Here is a 20,397-nt window from a genome sequence, read left to right on the forward strand (position 1 = left end):
ATTGCTTCTCAGCCTTTTGGCTAAGATCAAGTGTAAAAGTTGTTGATGAAATTTTTCTTAAGAGGAAAGTGTTTTTTCTTTAGCAAAATGCTTTGAAGAGCCATTTGGCTGTAAAGAAATAAAATAAAATAGGCTCTGAAATATTGTTCAGAAGGAAAACCAGGAAACCAGTAGTAACTTTTTTTCTCTGCATAATGATGCAAGAAGAAAAAAATAAGTTTCTAAGGGCAGACTGAGATGGTGTGGACATAAGTTGGTGGAGGAAATAGGGAGGTAAAGAGAGAAGGCAGGAGGACCAGAGTTCAGGAAAATGGAATCTGGAGGCCCAGGAGAAGAGAGCTCAAGAGAAATTCTCACTGATGAAAAGGGCTGGGGATATCTGCATTTAGAAATCAATGGTGATATCCCATATTTAGTTTTAAAGAATTTGCTATGCTCTCCAGCAATGCAATTTCTGTTTTCAAAAACAGTTTGTAAGATTTAACTACACACAAATGCTTTCTATAAAGGCACTTAGGGAAGATAAAGGAAAAGAAGCAGCTGTGTTTCAGTTTTGAGAAAAGAAAACCACCTGAGGCCGAGAAGTGAGATTAAGAATTTACCAAAATCAGAGAACCTAGGAGAGAGTTACTACATCCCACCCCACCCTGCCCCTGAGAACTTTCATAGAAAATGAATAGCTTCTGGGAGGCCGAGGCAGGTGGATCACGAGGTCAAGAGATGGAGATCATCCTGGCCAACATGGTGAAACCCCATCTCTGCCAAAAATACAAAAATCAGCTGAGCATGGTGGTCCCAGCTACTCTGGAGGCTGAGACAGGAGAACAGTTTGAACCTGGGAGGCGAAGATTGCAAGCGAGTTGAGATCGTGCCACTGCACTCCAGCCTGGGCGGCAGAGCTAGAGTCCGTCAGAAAGAAAGAAAGAAAGAGAGAAAGGGGGGGGGGAGAGGGAAGGAGGGAAGGAGGGAAGGAAGGAAGGAAAAAAAGAAAAAGAAAAGAAAAAAATGAATAGCAAAGTATTCTGAGTTTTCCTTTACATATGCAAGCCATTTTTATTTGAATACTAATAGTTGGAGTGATCAATGAGGCTGGCAGAATTGGGGAACACTGAGAAAAGAGACATCTGGATTACATTAAATAAGTGTAATCTCCCCTGATGCAAAAATCTTTCTTATCAAAGAAAGAAGAAAGGTTAGGTAGCATCACCACCTTTCCTGAAGCTGGTGCCATTATCAAAATACTCTAGTAATCATTAAAAAAGCAGCTGGTGAAATTCAAATATAGCCTTTATGGCTAGAAAAATAGTTTCATCTCAAAAGTGATTACTCAGGATGCAGCTGCAAGAGCATGATTACCGTCTTTACGTACAGAGAAAAATTTCCTATGAGCTTTTGCAGTGGCAATGGAAAGAGGAATGAATCCACAAGTTCTGAAAGTCTTTATAATTTTGACAAGATGTGATTTTAAGGGTGTGGGGTGCTTAGTTGCTCTTTATACCCACCTCTGTAGTCTGGAAGTCATGCCAGTTGAAGTCAGTGAGTTTTAAAGATTCAGGAAACACTACTCAAGGTACCTGGCTACAGGGCTCAGCTTGCTGAGAGAGAGTATTCCTTTCCTTAAGATTTCTACACACGTGATGGAGAAATTGTTACACAAAGTTCTGACCATACCTGTGTATCAGACTGTTCAGCCACAGTCTCTTATAGAAAATTGTAATGAATTGCTTTTCAAAATGCACCTGCAGCAAGCTCTGAGACAATCCTCCAGGAAGTCTTCCTTAATCCTCCCCAATATGAAGTAGGGTCCCTCCTGTGCTTGAAATAATTCTACAGATGACTGGAAAAGAGGCTTGGTGAAATAAGCCTCTCATACGCACATCTCGCTGGTGCAAAAAGTACTTGCAGTTTTGGACTGTGAACTTTAAATCATTATAACTAGGCTCAAACACATCTTTAATCAAAAAAGAAAACTTTACAATCAATACCTTTTTGCCAATGAGAAATAAGTTTACTCCTGTAGCATAAAAATCCATGCTTCCGGATTCGACAAACTTTTGGAAAGCATTTTCTGCATCCTGCTGGTTGTGGAAGCATTTTCCCTGAAAAAGTTGTTGAGCTGCTTGAAGAAGTGGTAGTTGGCTGGCGAGAGGTCAGGTGAATATGGGAGACGAGGCAAGACTTCGTAGCCCAATTTGTTCAACTTCTGAAGCGTTGGTTGTGATGTGCAGTCAGACATTGCAGTGGAGAAGAATTGTGCCCTTCCTGTTGACCAATGCCGGCTGCAAGCACTGCAGTTTTTGGTGCATCTCATTGGTTTGCTGAGCATACTACTCAGGTGTAATGGTTTCCCAGGGATTCAGAAAGCTCTAGTGGATCAGACTGGCAGCAGACCACCAAACAGTGACCATGACCTTTTTTTGATGCAAGTTTGGCTTTGAGAAGTGCTTTGGAGCTTCTTCTTGGTCCAACCACTGAGCTGGTCATCGCCAGTTGTTACATAAAATCCACTTTTCCTCGCACATCACAATCCAATCAAGAAGTGGTTCATTGTTGTTGCATAGAGTAAGAGAAGATGACACTTCAAAACGACAATTTTTTTTTTGTTTTCGGTCAGCTCATGAAGCACCCACTTACCAAGCTTTTTCACCTTTACAATTTGCTTCAAATGCTGAGTGACCATAGAATGGTTCGGTGGGTGTGGCTTCTTAGTGTCCCCAGTATTTCATGGAAGGCCTACTCAGGTTGATGGTATTGGTGTTTAATTGTCCAGAGTGAGATCTGTTAAAAAACAAACAGGCATATTAAAATATTAAGAGTTTATTTGAGGAGACAGCAATTCACACACAGGGTAGCTCCAAACCAGAAGTGGTCAGGGCCCTACCAAAGAAGTGCAAGAGAAAAGCTATTATAGGCTGAACACTAAAGTGAGGCAAAGAAAATATTTAATTGGTTCAGATCAGATATTGCCTTATTTGGATTATCTCAGCAGAAAGTCCCTGGTAATATAATGCTCAGTTGGCTTGTGATGGGCTGAGCTGAAGTTTCAATTTCTTTACATAGGAATGCAGGGCTATAGAATCATCCCAGCCTAATGACCTCTTATTAAGTTATTTTAACAAGTCCCACAAGGTTATGGTGAGTTTGTTAGAGGTGTTCAAACCAGAGCAACTCCATCTTGAATAGGGGCTGGGTAAAATGAGGCTGAGACCTGATAGGCAGCATTCCCAAGAGGTTAAGGCATTCTAAGTCACAGAATGAGACAGGAGGTTGGCACAAGACACAGGTAGAAAAACCTTGTTGATAAAACAGATTGCAGTAAAGAAGCCAGTTAAAACCTACCAAAACCAAGAAGGTGAGGAGAGTGATCTCTGGTCAACCTCACTGCTACACTCCCACCAGCGCCATGACAGCTTACAAATGCCATGGCAATGACAGAAAGTTACCCTATGTGGGTAAAAGGAGGAGGCATGAATACTCCAACCTTTATTTAGCATATGATCAAGAAATAACCTTAAAAATGGGCAACCAGCCTGGCTGCTCTGCCTGTGGATAGCCATTCTTTTACTCCTTTACTTTCCTAATAAACTTGCTATCATTTTACTCTATGGACTCACCCTGACTTCTTTCTTGTGCAAGATCCAAGAATCCTCTCTTGGGGTCTGGATCAGGACCACTTTCCAGTAACAAGTTTCGAGTGGAGCCCTACACAGCCTCATCTAACGCCAACCGTATCACCCTGAAAATCCAGCATAACTAATTTGTATCATTTAAAAGACAGCCTGTGACAAACCATCCCTCCTGTATGTAACATTCTGGTTCTTGCCATATCTCAGTTCCTTCCCCACAGGTCCATAACACATGCTAGTCATGTTGCTGCTGAGTAATGGTGATCACTCTGTGGATATACTGTGTCACCTTTGCCGCTATTGTCACAGGAGCCAGGAGGAACTGAGCACAGCAGGCTGACCAGGGGCTATAGCAGTGTTCCCATGGAAACCTAATTATTCTAATGTATAAGATACATACTATCTTATTATAGCATTTAGTTATAACAGCCTGAGAGTTGCATTACTTTCAGAAATGCAAGTGCCTTGTGGATCAAGTTGTAAGTTCCTTGAGAGCAGAAGCCACGTGTCGGTCAACTTTGTATCTCAATGAATTTTGGCTGATAAGCAGTGGGTAAATTTTTGGTGAAGGGATGAATGAAACCTGAAGGGGGTTGGTAAATATGCCACCCCAAAATATGCCACTTTGGCATGGGACTATTTTGAGATCCGACAGATGCAGGAAGAAGTCTTCCAAGAGCTTCTCTTTCTTAAAAAATCTGACTAAAATCAGAAATTCCCGGGAAATGAGGACTGCCATAAATTGCCTCTCCAAGGGAATTGTTAAGGCCATGAAGAAGACAGAAAGTTACCGCTGAGATGGACCTGACCACACACACCTTGCCAAGATAGCCCCTGGCTTCCACAAGAGCTCCCCATATACTTACCTTCCCGTAGTGGACTGCTCTGGAAAGCCTCAAACCCTTTTTTCTTTCCTGTCAAATCTCCACAGTTTATCATTCTTTGTTTAAAATGGTATATAAGCTCTTCGGCCTATTAGCTTCTTTGTATTTCCTTCTCCCAATAATCTGTCTTTTGTCAGTCTAATTTGCAGTGCTCCAGTGAACCTAAAAGGGTAGAGGAAAAAGGGTTATTTTTTTCCCCTATAAACTGAATTATAAATTCCATTACAACAGGGTCCATGTCATTTTATCTTCTTAGTAATTAACATAATAGCAGTGTTTAATCGGTCAGATGTGCCCAGTTTAGGGTCTCCAAAGAGAGAGTTGTATATATACATATATATTCCATGTGCAATATTTACAATATATTTATATTTACAATATATACAATGTTGCAAAAGTCCTAACAGAAACTATAACATTATTCTAAAGATTGCTGTTCATAGCAGGAATTATATCAGTTCTGTGTAAAAAGTTTTTAGCAAATGATAAGCAGTTCCTTTATATGTGTTTATTTACTTCCTATGGCAAAAACAAATAATATATAAATATTATATTACATAGAGATATAAATAAAGTCTTTATTATTTAGCAACTGTGATGTTTTTGTAAAGAAAATCTTTCACATAGAAAAAAATAGAAGTTGTTCTTGTTCTTGGTGGTAAATAGTATGGGAATCAGGGCGGCGCAATTCAATTTCAAAGAACTAAATATCACTAAAATTTGTTTGTTTATTTATGTATTTATTTATTTATTGAGACAGGATCTCACTCTGTCACCCAGGCTGAAGCGCAATGGCACAATTACACCTCACTGCAGCCTCGACCTTCCATGCTCAAGCCACCCTCCCATCTCAGCCTCCCAAGTAGCTGAGTTTACAGGTATGCGCCACCACACCCAGCTAATTTTTCTATTTTTTGCAGAGACAGGGTCTCACCATGTTGCTCAGGCTGGGCTTGAACTCCCAATCCCAATCTGAGGTAATCTGCCCACCTCAGCCTCCCAAAGTACTAACTCTTATTAAAAGTTGTGATCAGAACAACTCTGTCCTTAGTTATATGGAAGTGACCTGCAGCAGGTGATGGAGAAGAATCAAAAGACTGACTAAGCAACTTTTAGTTACTTCATATGGATTTCACATTGGCGGAAAAGCAGGAACAAAAAGAATTCTTGATTCATGCACAGTTGATACCAGGAGACAATTTACTGGCCCTCATGAGATCCTCCCTGGAAGAGGATCAATATTAAGGGTGAATGAATCCTATTTCTTCACTTCCTGTTTGTTCAACCAGAAATTTCTACATATGTTGTTATATTCATCAGGACACTTCCAATTTCAAGTGACAAAAACTCAACTCAAACTAATTTAAATGGGAATGTACTGGCTCTTACAACTGAAAAGTTGAAAAGTTGGTTTCTAGTTCAGGTATGGCTGGATCCAGGACATCAGATGATGTCCGTAAGATGCACTTGCTCTACCTTCATCTTCAGGCTCTGCTTCCCTCCTCCCTAAACAAAGTTTCTACACTGGGCAGCACAAATTATCTCTGCAGCTTCATGTTTAAATGGTTCTTTGATTCTGCAATCTTCAGAATGACTCCCTCAGTGCAGCCCCCTATCAATGACTCTGAAATAACACTGATTGCCTCTGCTTGGGTTAGATGCCCACTACAGGACACATCACTATATTGGGGAGGATGAGGCATGATTGTCCAATCTGGCTCAATGCTCAGTTGTCTGGGAAAATGGCCATGTGTGTGACCACTCCACAGACATGAGAGGCTGGGAGTTCCAACAGAAAGATGCTAGGCAGACAGAAGAGTTGCTTATGCCGTAAGATCAAGATCTGTGTGGAGTGTCCCCTCAACCACCCAAATCACAACCTCCCTATATATGGCCTAATTGTATGTTTGTTGTTGTTGTTTGTTTGTTTTGTTTTGTTTTGTTTTGTTTTGTTTAGATGGAGTCTCGCTCTGTTGCCCAGGCTGAGTGCAGTGGCACGATCTCAGCTCACTGCAATCTCCGCCTCCTGGGTTCAAGTGATTCTCCTGCCTCAGCCTCCCGAGTAAGTGGTATTACAGGCACATGTCACCATGCCCAGCTAATTTTTGTGTTTTTAGTAGAGACGGGGTTTCATCATGTTGCCCAGGCTGGTCTCAAGCTCTTGACCTTGTGATCCACCCCCTTTGGCCTCCCAAAGTGCTAGGATTACAGGTGTGAGCCACTGCGCCCGGCCCTAATCATATGTTTTTGAACAAAAGGCCTAAAAAGCTTCCTCCTAGGTTTCATTCAAAACTGAAACAAAACAAAGCAAAAAAAAGAAAAAATTCATGATTGAGGAAGCCGTGAGATTCCAGGCACTGTATTAAGTTTAAAGACTTCCAAATGTTCAATTTCTAATGAATGATTCACTTCACCTCAATGCCTCTGTTTTAGCAAAAGGTACCTGCTCTTTAAAACAGATTTACCTCTTCAGCTCAGATAGAAATTCTGAGATAGAATAATTTAAGAGCTAGAAAGGGCCAAATAACAGTTTTCATTAGGGAAATAAAACAATGTCAATTCCCTGGATTGGATACAACCCAAGAAAAGCCATTACCCAGCAGTGACATTTGAAATATCTGCTTTGATTTCACGTGAGAGATTATTTAGCAATGTCAAGACAAAACATGCCAATTCCTGGCAGTTGTCAAAATGCCATTCTGAGTGTAACCCTGGCAAAAAAAAAAAAAAATCCCCTCCCTCTGCAAATGTCACCAAGCTTCTGATGGAAAATGGATAAATTTGCTAGTTTGGGAGAATAAAGAAAAGACTGGAAGGAAGAAAAAGTTTCCCTGTAGGAACAAACTAGAAGGAAAAGGAGGGAGGAAGGAAGAAAGAGAAGGAGGAAAACAAGGGAGAGAAGCAGGGAAGGGGGAAGGGTGACCTTTTAGTCTACCCTTCAGATTGATGCTAAAAGTTTGCCAGGTCAGAAAACAGGCTTTGGAATTAAGGGAGATATGAGACCAAGGATGGGCCCTACCACTTAAGAGTTACCTACACTTAGTAATTTCACCTTCATTTGTCTCAGTATCTTCACTGGAAAAATGAAAAATAATAGTATAATTAATAATGGTTAAAAGAAGCAACCTGGCCGGGCGCGGTGGCTCATGCCTGTAATCCCAGCACTCTGGAAGGCTGAGGCGGGTGGATCACCTGAGGTCAGGAGGTCAAGACCAGCCTGGCCAATGTGGCGAAATCTTGTCTCTACTGAAAATACAAAAATTAGTTGGGCGTGGTGGCAAGCACCTGTAATGCCAGCTATTAGGGAGGTTGAGGCAAGAGAATCACTTGAACCCGGGAGGCAGAGATCGCAGTCAGCGAGCATTGCACCATTACACTCCAGCCTGGGCTACAAGAGCGAAACTCCATTTCCAAAGAAAAAAAGAGAAGCAACTCATGTGCAGTGCTGAGTCTGGTGCCAATCTGCAGAAAGCACAGTAAATAAGATCTGGTATCACAGGCCTATGGGAACAGCATATCCTGGTGCTCCACAGAAAACACTGTCTTTATTTAAATTCATCGACTTAAAAATACCTAAACAGAAATTATGAATAGGCTATGCCTCTTTATTTCATAGAGAGAATGGCAAGTTTTGAATAAAAGCATACTCCCGTTTGACACATGGAAAATAGGAAAAGTCATCTAAAGAACCTTCGCATTATCAAATCTGAACCTTTGCAAAACACTAGAGGTCCCTGTTGGCACTCAATCCTCCAGTCCCGATGATGCAGAATTCAGTGACAATTTTCTGCCTCAGCCCCACTAGATGTCTCTTCAATAAAGTTCTAATACAATTAGTGCCCTGGCATTGATTCGATGCCTGGGAATCATTACATAGAAGGAACACAGTTTTAAATAATCAAACCATTTTCCTAAATATGCATACATTCTAGAAGCCACCCTCCACTGCCACACGCATAATTAATACCAAAGATGTCTTTTGTTTTCCAGAACCATTGCCTGGTGTTAAGATGATATCAGGGAAAGGGAGCAAAGGTGACAAGGAAGTTATTTTGATTAATTGGGAACTTTAGATGTTACTCGGAAGCCATGGGGAAGATGCCCTCCAAGAAATTAAAAATAGGGTTACTCTCTCGGAGTTAAATCACCAAATCAATGGGAGTGCTAGCAATGTGGCTTTAATGGTCCATGTTCCAGTAAGGAGAAAAGTCAGACTTCTGTCTTCTGCATAGCCAACTTCCTCAAAACACGAGGGAAGAGAATGCCTTTCTGAAGGAAGGCAATTTCTTCTAGTTGCATCTAATCAAAACTTGATTGTGTTGCTATTGGCTGCTGTTTTCCTCAGAAACATGGAATGACTGGGATGATACCTGATTCCCACCAGCTACCAGAACCACCTCCTTAGTTTTAACGGAGTGTTTCTTGACACAAACCACTTCAACCGCATTGCAGCAGCTGGTTTAAAAAGCAATATTTTGTCCTGTGTTTAACAAGCTTAAAAACTCACAAGCCCACCTGGCATTTCTAACTAGCATTTATCCATTTGTCTGAATGGATCAAAGATTGCCTCATGGGCATAATAACTGACTCGTAGGCATAATGGTTGTGATGCCTGGCACAGGGGGGTATTCTGTTAGGGGAGTGAGAGAGTTGTGGACAGGGAAATCACGTAGCTCGGGAAGCCTCAAACTGCAAAAATATAATAGCAGGTATGGGCAAGGCGCAGAGAAGCTGAAGGTGGGGTGCGTGCGAGACCACAACATAGGCTGGTATTGTGTTTAAGAAATTTCAGAGTAAATGTCTTTAGGCAGAGGATTCACCCAAGTTAGCTACCATTTCCACCATATTCCATTGCTTCTAATTGTCTTAGGTCTGGGCTAATTTAATAACATGGAACATCTGGTCCCTTTGGCCTGAGTCAGAGCTTTTTTTTCAGGGAGGGTTTGCTAGAAAGTAAATGATTGGGACAATTAGAGAGATTAGAATAAGATCTGTAGATTTAGATAACACTGTCATAACAAGATTCATTTACCAATTTTGATCATTGTACTGTGATTATGTAAGAAAATAGTTCTTACTTTTAGGAAATAAACTCAAGTATATAGGAGTAAAGGCATAAAGATAAACATAACTACAGATGACAATGTCTCATTCCAGATCTGCCAAATAAGGATTTCTAGAAGTAAGGCCCAGAAATCTGCATTTACCATGATCCCCAGGGAATTCCCGTGCACCTTCAAGTCCGAGAGGCACGGATCTGTAACACCTGCTGATGAATGACACCCATTTAGCGGGTAGAGAAAACGCTGGTCTTTGCTGTTCCCCTGGTTACCCTCAAAAGCCAGAGAGAAGGGAGGATGAAGAGAAGGTCAGCCTCTGCAGACATAGCTCTCATTTATAACTGCTGCTGTTTCCCAGTCAGCTAAAATGGAAAATGGACGGCTGTTACACCAAGGTCACTCAAGTCCATCAAGGCAGTACTCCAGGTCCTCCTTTCCCATGTATTGCCTAAGTGTGGCACATTGCCCCTAGACAGACACAGGATGCTGCCCCCAAGCCAACACTTAGAGCTAGAACAGCGATTCTCATCACAGAGCTAGAATTGCAAGCTCAGTCAGGTACAGGGAGTGTCGTTGCTGATTGCAAAAAACTGACTCAGCCTTTCAGTAAAAGTGCCTTAGGGAATGGAACTAGATTGCCCTATGATAAACCAGTGAACCCAATATGTGAAGCAGAACCAAGCTTCCAGTGCTAAACAAAGGACTGCTCTAGTCACCAGGCACCATCCTTTCCCAAAGAAGATTTCATAGAACGCTAGCCTGGTAGATGATCTTGCCAAAAAGGAACCTATAAATAAGTAAGTTTTGGAAACACTGTATTTTGTTTCTCCCTTCTTGGAAACTGAAGATGCACATTCACATATTAAGTGCTCTGAAAAGTCATGCACTGAAAGAAAAACCAGTGTGATTCTTGTTTAGCTCAGTATTTCCTGAATATGTTCTTTGATGAGACTCCTTTTTCATTGAGTGCCTATTAATATTTTCTAGAATAAGGTTTTAAAGAAAAAAACTGAGGAAACACTATAGAGGAGAATGTATATTCAAAGGAGAAGTCACTTAGTTCCATAAATGGAACGTTAATTGGAGAAAGAATGGCAGTTGTGAAGCACATCTACAAGTATTGGCAGAGCCTCTGAAGGACTTGGGAAATGGAATTCCATTCTCTGCCAGGAAACTTCCTTAGGAATAAAGGGACTCCTTTGGTCCTGAACAGAAAGGGAGCAATATTCCTTGTCTGCATTAGAGTGAAATATTGGGATGATTAGCTACCAGAAGAGTCCTCTTTGATCTTTCCCACTTCTTCAACCCTGTATCCACTCCACCAGGAATCTTACCCTACATCCTCAATCTCAATCTCCCACTTCGAGTGCTGCAACCTCGGCCCATTGCAGCCTTGACTTCCTGGGCTCCAGCAATCCTCCCACCCCAGCCTCCCAACTATCTGGGACCACAGGGAGGCACCATCACACTTGGCTAATTTTTGTATTTGCTGTAGACACAGGGTTTCTCCATGTTGCCCAGGCTGGTCTCTAACTCCTGGGCTCAAGCAACCCACCCGCCTTTGCCTCCCAAAGTGCTGGGATTACAGGCATGAGCCACTACACCCAGCCTCAATCTCCCACTTCTTACACATCCACTGCCCCTTTGGCTCAAGTTACCTGGACTACTGCAATAGTCTACTCGCTGGTTTCCCTACTTTCACTTTTATTCTCCTGCTATGGTCTGAATATTTGTGTCCCACAAAAATTCATATGTTGAAATTCTAAACCTTAAGGTGATAGTATTAGGAAGTGGGGTCTTTGGGAGGTGACGAGGTCATGAGAGTGGCACCCTCATGATTGGGATTAGTGCCCTTATAAAAGAGGCCCCAAAGAGAGCCCTGAGGTTGCAGTGAGAAGGCCACATCTATGAACCATAAAGCCAGCCCTCACTGGACACCGAATTTGCCAGTGCCTTGATCTTGGACTTCACAGCCTCCAGAACTGTAAGAAATAAATGTCTGTTGTCTATAAGCCACACAGTCTGTGGTATTTTGCTATAACTGCCTAAACAGACTGACACACCTTCTAGTGTATTGTCCATACTGCAGCAAAGTGATCTTAGCGCCTCGAATCTGATAAAATCACACTGTTTAAAACCTTCCAAAACCTGTCCTTTTCCATGGAGAAAACACAAAGACAACATAGGCCTGGCCTGGCATTTCCCTTCAAACTCACTCATCTTGACTAATCTTCCACTCACCTGCATGTTCCAGCCACACTCCTCTTCTCCTGGATTCTCTTTACCTGGAATTCTCCTTCCCATCTCGATTTTGCCCATTTGCTCTTTAATATAGATCATGATGATCTATGATGGTCATAGTGATCATAGATTCATCGCAGAACACTAGCCAAAAATCATTTCCTCCAGGACGACCTTCTTGATTCGACAGTCTAGGTTGGAGCTGCTCGAAGTGCAGTCCATGCTTCGGTGCCAATCTACAAATTGTTTCCAATGTGATAAATGTTAAAATTGAGAAATAAGCATTTAGAAAGTTCTACAGTGTTTTAATATTACCATGACATCCAAACACATGTTCAGTAGACTTGCCTTGTTGAACAGGGCAAAGAGCAGTTCAGGTGTTGTCAAACTCACATGGTCAGTCACATGTAGCACAATTTGTATGCTAGTATCAGTCCACGCAGATTGAAGGGAAAAGTGGTCCTTCAGCACACATAGTCAGAGACACACTGGTCTAGGTCACATTGTCATGTTATACAGTCACAGCACCACGTACCTTCTTTTCAAAGCATCTATCACAGTTGGTAATTTTATGTATTTTTTGTGAACTTTTTTGTTACTGTCTGTCTCCCACACAAGACTCCTAGCTTCCTGACAGCAAGGACCATCCAGGCTTGTTGTTGCTCAAAGTCAAATCCTTCTAGTCCAGCACAGTACCTGGGACATAGTTGGTGCTTAAACAATGTGACTCATAAATAAGTGGAAAGCGCATAAGTAGGGAGCCTTGTTGTCAATTTGAATACTGTATCACCCCAATGCCATTCTTAGCATTTACTGAGTTACCTGCGGCTTATACATGAGGATGAGGGTGAGCAATGAGAGAGAGATGGGAGAATAATTATTCCATTTTATGAACTCAACCAGACCCTTTCGGATCACATTTCAATGGCATAATAGGTATAAAATGAGTAGTGAACAACGATGTTTTAAGGGTACAAAGGAACGCTTTGTCTTTGATAACCCATATCTATGACCTGTTGTCACACATCATGGGTATTTGGTTTTATTTGATGTTTATATTTGACTCTAATTAAGAAACATCATAAAATTTCATGGCCCTCCCAGCAACAGAGCTCATGCCAGCTTTCAGTGGTGTTGTGTTTCCTCGCCCAGTTCTACCCTCCATGCCTTTGTTCACAGCTGTTTTGCTGATAAAATGGAGAGAAAGAGAGCTAGTATTAAGCTGACAGCTTGCTTCTGGCAGCTGCTGGACCTCAGAGCATAATTTCCTCCCTGGTGGGTTATCAAAATCAAACACCCTCGACTAATCAGAATTTCAAAGGAAGCAGATATCCAGTTGAATTTAAGAGGATTATTCCAAAATGGCTCTGAGTAGGACATTGGACTTTTGCCCCCCTAACTATTTGCTCAAACAGGCATCAGAGGCAGCTGGAGTCTTGAACTTTTTCCAGGAAAGAGAAGGAATTTTAATATAGTGAAAAGAGCAATGGATGGTGTTAGCAAGTCTTAGCCCTGCTCTGGGAAAGGTACCTAATCTCCCTGGTTTGATTTCCTCACACGTTGAAAAGGGGAATTGGGCCAGATGACCTCTTGATCTCTTCTAGTTCTGAAATTATGGAAATGAATGATTCAGTTCCTAGACAGAGGCTTCAAGAATGCTAAGGAGCTGAGTATCTGTTCCCAGATGACAAAGTTGGCAAAGTTTATATAGGACTTAGATAAAGGTCTTTCTATTCACTACTCATTCAGTTTAATCCTTCTTCTGAAAGACAGTACAGTATTTACCTCCTGCCTAGTATTGTGAACATGAATTTGTTTATACAATCTCATGACTGAGATCTAACTCTAATTCCATAAATAGAAGTGTATAGTATTTACTAATGGTATTCCCAAAAACATCATGCTTGGTGAAAATGTTCTAGGATCAAAGACATTTCTTTCTTTTTTTTTTTTTTTTTGAGACAGAGTTTCGCTGTTGTTGCCAAGGCTACAGTGTAATGGCATGATGTCAGCTCACTGCAACCTCTGCCTCCCAGGTTCAAGCGATTCTCCTGCCTCAGCCCCCTGAGTAGCTGAGATTACAGGCATGTGCCACCACGCCCAGCTAATTTTGTATTTTTAGTAGAGACGCGGTTTCTCCATGTTAGTCAGGCTGGTCTCAAACTCCCAACCTCAGGTAATCAGCCCGCCTTGGCCTCCCAAAGTGCTGGGATTACAGGCGTGAGCCACCGCGCCTGGCTGGATCAAATACATTTCTGAAATGCTGTACTCAATATCCTCTCCTTAATGTTTCACATTGCAGAAGGGTGCATTAAAGCCTAGAAAGTCAAAAGCTAAAGAAAGTCTACTTAACTTTGCTTGCCCTAGCATTTCTCAGTGTTGAAGTCTTTTTTCTCTGGAACATTTATTTTTATTTTTATTTATTTATAGGGATTGATTTTTGCTTGTAAGTCAGCTGGAAGGTTCTGCTGATTGGAGTCTGGCTCAGGGAGTAGGAGCTGGGCTTGCTCAAGTGTCTGTGCTCAGGGCCTTTCTCGGTGCCAGAACCTTGGTGAGTGCAAAACTTGCTTGTCTATGAGTATGGCTCTATCCACCAAATTGGAAGAACACGATCTGCCAATGAAGAGAATGCCACTAGCATATAAAGAGAGATGAAGACAATTATTAAGGAGTCTTAACTATACCTTTGAGCTTGAATCCAAATATGCCTGAAGTCTTCCATCCTGGGCTTCCCAGTAATGGAAACTAAAAACCTCCCATTGTGTTTAATATAGTCTTAATTGGGCTCTGCCACTTGCAACCCAAAGAGTTCTGACCAGCACATCCATGTTAATTTTGGACCTTTGGCCGGGCGCGGTGGCTCAAGCCTGTAATCCCAGCACTTTGGGAGGCCGAGACGGGCGGATCACGAGGTCAGGAGATCGAGACCATCCTGGCTAACACGGTGAAACCCCGTCTCTACTAAAAATATACAAAAAATTAGCCGGGCGAGATGGCGGGCGCCTGTTGTCCCAGCTACTCGGGAGGCTGAGGCGAGAGAATGGCGTAAACCCGAGAGGCGGAGCTTGCAGTGAGCTGAGATCCGGCCACGGCACTCCAGCCTGGGCGACAGAGCGAGACTCCGTCTCAAAAAAAAAAAAAAAATTTGGACCTTTAAAAAAATAAATATCCATTGATGATTTAATCAAAGAGATATTCTTTTAAGGGGGAATTTAGGAATATTAGTTTTCACAAACTGGTTAGGAGAGATAATAAACTGCTGAGATGAAGTCCAGCTGCCAAGGATTTCATAATTTAGTTCCTGAGGATAAAAGGAAGGAAAATCCCATTTTCCTGCACCACCGCTGATATTCAGTTGGTTCACACCAGTACAGCCATGCTGGTTATTTAATGCCAGCATCCATTCTGAAAAGTGGTATCCACATCTTCTGGGGTATTTTGATTATCACTGCTGTCCATATCTATGCTGCAACATATTTTCAACAAAGTGAAATTGGTTAGGAATATTTTAGAATTCTGCTTTCTGTCTACCTGTGATGTGTAACCTCAATTTCTTTCACCTTGGATATCAAGATGCAACAGAAATTTGTCTGCAGCCTGGATGAACTTCCTCCCCACGAGAGGGACTGAGTTTCCTCATTCTTCTCTTTTAACCCAGTCCTGCTGAAATCATCAGAGCAGAGCCAGGCAGAATGCAAATGGCAGTAACATCCAGACTCTCATAGACACTGACTGGAAGCTGACCTCTGGCCACAGATGCCAGAAGCAGGAAGGCAAGGAAGGGACTAAGGAGAGGCCATCAAGAAAACGAAGGTACGATAAACTGCAAAAATTGCATTGGCAATACATGATGTACCACTGAGTCAACCTATATTTCCAACAAAATCCTGGAGGATAAGCCTGCAGAACACACAGACTAAAAAGATGGCAGCTCCCCACCCCAAAACACCTTCCCTACCCACCAGCCTCTGCTCAAAATTCCACCACACAAACTCAATTTTTTTATCTAAGGAAAGAATCAAGCAGATGAACTATGATTGACGCTTGTTTTATAATAGCAACCATTTAAAAACAACCTCCATGCTCAAACTTAGTCTGCTTTCCCTGACTGGCTAAATTATGATGTGCCCATACAATGGTGAGGCAGGAGAACAGGATCTGGAGGCAGGGAACCTAAGACCGATTTGGGACTAAGTCAAAAGGAAAACCCTAACTTTCCACAACTAAGAAACAAAAGTGTGAGGGCTACTCCCTTTGCAAACCCACCACCCACTTTTTCTGCCTGGCAGATGGAAAATTGAACGTATCTCTGATTGGTTGCAGAAAGCACAGGACTATAACTTTTGTAACTTCACTTCAGCCTCTGATTGTGGGCCACACTTCATTTACATAGGGTGTACACCAAGTAACCAGTGGGAAACCTCTAGAGGGTATTTTAACCCCAGACAATTCTGTAACCAGGCTTTTGAGCCCCTATGCTCGACCAGCACCCACCCTGTGGAGTATACTTCCATTTTCTTTTCTTTACTTTTCTTTTTTTTGAGACGGAGTCTAGCTCTGTCGCCCAGGCTGGAGTGCAGTGGCCGGATCTCAGCTCACCGCAAGCTCTGCCTCCCAGGTTCACGCCATTCTCCTGCCTCAGCCTCCCAAGTAGCTGGGACTACAGGCGCCCGCCACCTCGCCTGGCTAGTTTTTTTTTTCCTATTTTTTAGTAGAGACGGGGTTTCACCGTGTTAGCCAGGATGGTCTCGATCTCCTGACCTCCTGATCCACCCGTCTTGGCCTCCCAAAGTGCTGGGATTACAGGCTTTATACTTACATTTTCAATGAATCTCTGCTTTTGTTGCTTCATTCTTTCCTTGCTTTGTGTGTTTTGTCCAATTCTTTGTTCAAGATGCCAAGAACCTGGACACCCTTCACCAGCAACAATGGAATACTGTAATTCCATTGAGCCCAGATAGTGTCACGTGCCACCCCTACCTACATGGGATCCTGGCGACACTCATAGGTTTAATTGAGACTATTACTATCTTGAACAAAGTCGGAGTTCTCCTCATCAGAAAGAAGTAGAAATGACAACTCGCTGCATCTGCCACACAACTTTAATATCCTGCAATATGAGATTGTTTGAGAAACGAATGTACAACCACATGATGGAATTCTCTACGGATGTCTGATGCTACAGAAAGAATAAAGGGGAAAATTATATGGTAAATGTTCTAGACATTTTAAGTGGAAAAAGCATTTTCATTTAAAAAGGAAAAAGTTGAAAAATGTAAATAATATGATCACGTGTGTATATGTTTGCGTATGGATGGGTGTGTATGTATCTCCTAGTACATGCATAGAAAATCTGTGCAAGAGGCTAGGCGCGGTGGCTCACACCTGTAATCCCAGCACTTTGGGAGGCCGAGGCAGGCAGATCACGAGGTCAGGAGATCGAGACCATCCTGGCTAACACCATGAAACCCCGTCTCTACTAAAAATGCAAAAAAATTAGCCGGGTGTGGTAGCACACAACTGTAGTCCCAGCTACTCAGGAGGCTGAGGCAGGAGAATCACTTGAACCCGGAGGTGGAGGTTGCAGTGAGCCGAGATCCTGCCACTGCACTCCAGCCTGGCCACAGAGCAAGACTCCATCTCAAAAAAAAAAAAAAAAAGAAAGAAAGAAAAAGAAAAGAAAATCTGTAGAAGAATACATAAGAAAGCATTATTGGTAGTTATTTCTGGAAGATAAGACTGAGAAGGAACATGACATTTACTTTTCACTTCAATCCATAATATTTCTCTTGTCAATAGAATCAGGGAATTTATCGGTATAAAAATACCCAGGACTCTACTGTGGTAATTTGGAAATTTGTTTCCAGATAGGTCTAAATATAAAGCACTCTGGAAAAAGCTGCCTCAATCCTGTGCCCGGGACCCTCAGCAAGGGGCCTGTTAGCCACGATTCCACTTTAGCAAAGAAGCACCGTCAGAGAAAAAAACCACGCACCAGCCAGGACTCTACCTGAGAGAGAAGCCCACCAAAGGCTTTAGAGGGTAACACAGCAGTTGCTCTCCAGGTTACTTTTTTCTCCAAGGTAAGGAATACACTCCTAAATGTTCCTAAACTCATTTTGCTCATGTGATTTATTGTCATAACCCTCAATAAGAGTCCTCCTTTGTATTTAAGTTAAAACTCTCTATGTAACCTATAATTCTAGTTCTATCAGGCTCACAGAAGGTTGGTCACCATCCTCCCTATTGTAATTAAACACTCAAATGCCGCCTAAGGACTGGAGAAAGTAAACCTATATATCTAGAACCCAGGAGCCAAAACCATAACAGCTCAGACAAAAGCTTGAGTATTTTTTTAAGTTTGTATTTTATATTAACAATTTTTGAGCATTTTACACTCTGCTCCACGATATAGCTATAACTGATTCCCACTAAAATAATTTCTTCCTCTCCGCCTCTCTTCTGGAATATTTGAATAAATTGATATTCCAGGAAGATGTGTCTTGTTTTCACAAAGGCCACCCCCAACACTGTGTTCCCTCAGATTATGCTTTCATATGACCTCATTCCTCAGGCTTTTCTACTTTTAAGTCAACCATTTCTAATTATCTTAACCCATAGACATAAGTCCCAATTTTTCAATCCTTTAAATTTTCCCATCATTTTCCTCCAAAATCTATTCTATTTATCACTAACTCTAAAGTAATATGCTCTAAAATTCACTGCAGTACTCCAATGAGATGCTGTTGAAAAGGGTCTCAATTTATGCCCCCATTTGCTCTCCCCTCATATTTGTACACCCACCATTTATTTGTAACTCTGTACTTCCTGGAAGGAAGAACACATTTAATAATCAAGCCAACTAGTACTGCTGAGGCTTTCTACTAAAGACTTGTAGATCTTTGCACAGAGCACAGCAGGACTGATTAGTATGCCAGGGTGAAGACACTGAAAAAATAAACTAGAAAAGTCCAAGGGAAGTTGTAAGAGACTGCGTGAGGTTGAGAATAGAAAATGGGTTCATAAATTAAGAAGAGACACAGGAAATTGTGCAAGTATATGCATAAAGTGAACAGCCAAATGGTGAGTTTCACCCCATGTAACACCCAACACCCACTTTGAAGCCCTTACCTTTAAGTAGGCTGGCCTGCCCAGCAGTTCACATAGCCTCAGTGAGAGGGCATGCCAAGAAGTCTGCTTTGTTCCCTGGCCAATGCTGGACCTTCCTGCCGAGACATGCCTCACACTCATATTTCCCAGCCTGTTCTAATGACGCCAGCTCTCAGCTTCTCAGCTCCTGATTCTGACTTTGCTCCTCTGTCGAATGCCTGATATTATTGTGTCTCTGGGACTAAGCCTTGGTTCCCTGAAATTGCATTCACCACAAACTACATGTGCTTTTAGCTGCTCTGGAGAACATCCCAGCATTATCTAGCACATCCTCTGGACAAAACCCTGGTTGGACCTAGCCAATAAGACTGAAGTTACTGCTGGGATAATCCCAGTTGCTGAAGAGGAAAACTATGTTTATCTATGCATACTAATATGACTGAAAAAATATTTTCTTTATTAATCTGTGGAGAAAAATGTCCCTAACACAGTCTGGGACAAAAATCACTTTACAAGGTTCTTTGCAACCTTCTTCTGGGGAAAAAAAATTACCATTCCTGAATAGAAATGCTCAAGCAATGTTATGATAAACTTCAATTAGATTAACACCCCTTTGAGAACTTACTCCCCATATCTTTGGCTGCGTGTTTGTCAGAAACCTGATGGTATTGAAACAGATGTAGCATTTATTATATTCAGTGAACACAGATGATCTAATCATATCTAACTATTCTCTTTTTCTATAAAATGTCCTTACCCAAAGTAAATCTTTGGGTTTTATTGGTGTTTGTTTTGGTTTTGAAAGAGGGTCTCACTCTGTCAGCCAGGCTGGAGTGCAGTGGTACAATCATGGCTTGGCTTACTGTAGCCTCAGCCTCCTGGGGCTCAGGTGATCCTCCCACCTCAGCCTCCCGAGTAGCTGGGACCACAGATGCACACCATCACACCTGGCTAATTTTTTTTTAAATTTTTTATAGAAACAGGGTTTTGCTATGTTACCCGGGATGGTCTTGAACTCATGGACTCAAGTGATCCACCCACCTCAGCTCAGCCTCCCAAAGTGCTGGGATTACAGGCATGAGCCACCATGTCCAGCCAATAGTAAATCTTTGGATTGTCCTGCAATATCTGTTTGCTCGCAGCAAATGTGAAATAAAATTTTGCTGCTATGACTCTTTACAAATTTAAACAAATTATTTAAAAAATTTTTTCAGGGATGGGGATTTCACTGTGTTGTCCAGGCTAGACTCAAACTCTGGGCTTAAGAGATCCTCCCGCCTCAGCCTCCTGAATAGCTGGAACTACAAGTATGTGCCATCACACCCAGCTCCCCTGAAAATTGCTTTTTATCAGTGTGTTGAGTCTTTATAAAAACAGGTTTTGGTCACTGCTGAAGTTTACATTAGGCAATTTGTCTTGACTGTGCTTTCGACTGCTTTACACAGCCATTTGTTGCTTTGTTCAAAAACATCCAAT

The 20,397-nt window shown here is 41.9% G+C and overlaps 1 long non-coding RNA gene and 1 pseudogene across 1 annotated transcript; one reads left to right on the forward strand and one right to left on the reverse strand.

Annotated features, from left to right (window-relative positions):
• Positions 1–144, forward strand: LOC117091284 (annotated as a pseudogene).
• A 1,023-nt stretch (positions 145–1,167) lies between these two features.
• Positions 1,168–19,185, reverse strand: LOC117091031. The gene is made up of 3 exons (XR_004440218.1): positions 18,943–19,185; positions 4,493–4,672; positions 1,168–2,778 (listed from the first exon to the last, which is right to left on the reverse strand). It is a non-coding gene; the product is annotated as an uncharacterized LOC117091031 (long non-coding RNA).
• Between the last annotated feature and the right edge of the window lie 1,212 nt (positions 19,186–20,397).

This window comes from Trachypithecus francoisi, unplaced genomic scaffold (genome assembly GCF_009764315.1).
Source record: "Trachypithecus francoisi isolate TF-2019V2 unplaced genomic scaffold, Tfra_2.0 Lachesis_group11, whole genome shotgun sequence".
Taxonomy (NCBI): domain Eukaryota; kingdom Metazoa; phylum Chordata; class Mammalia; order Primates; family Cercopithecidae; genus Trachypithecus; species Trachypithecus francoisi.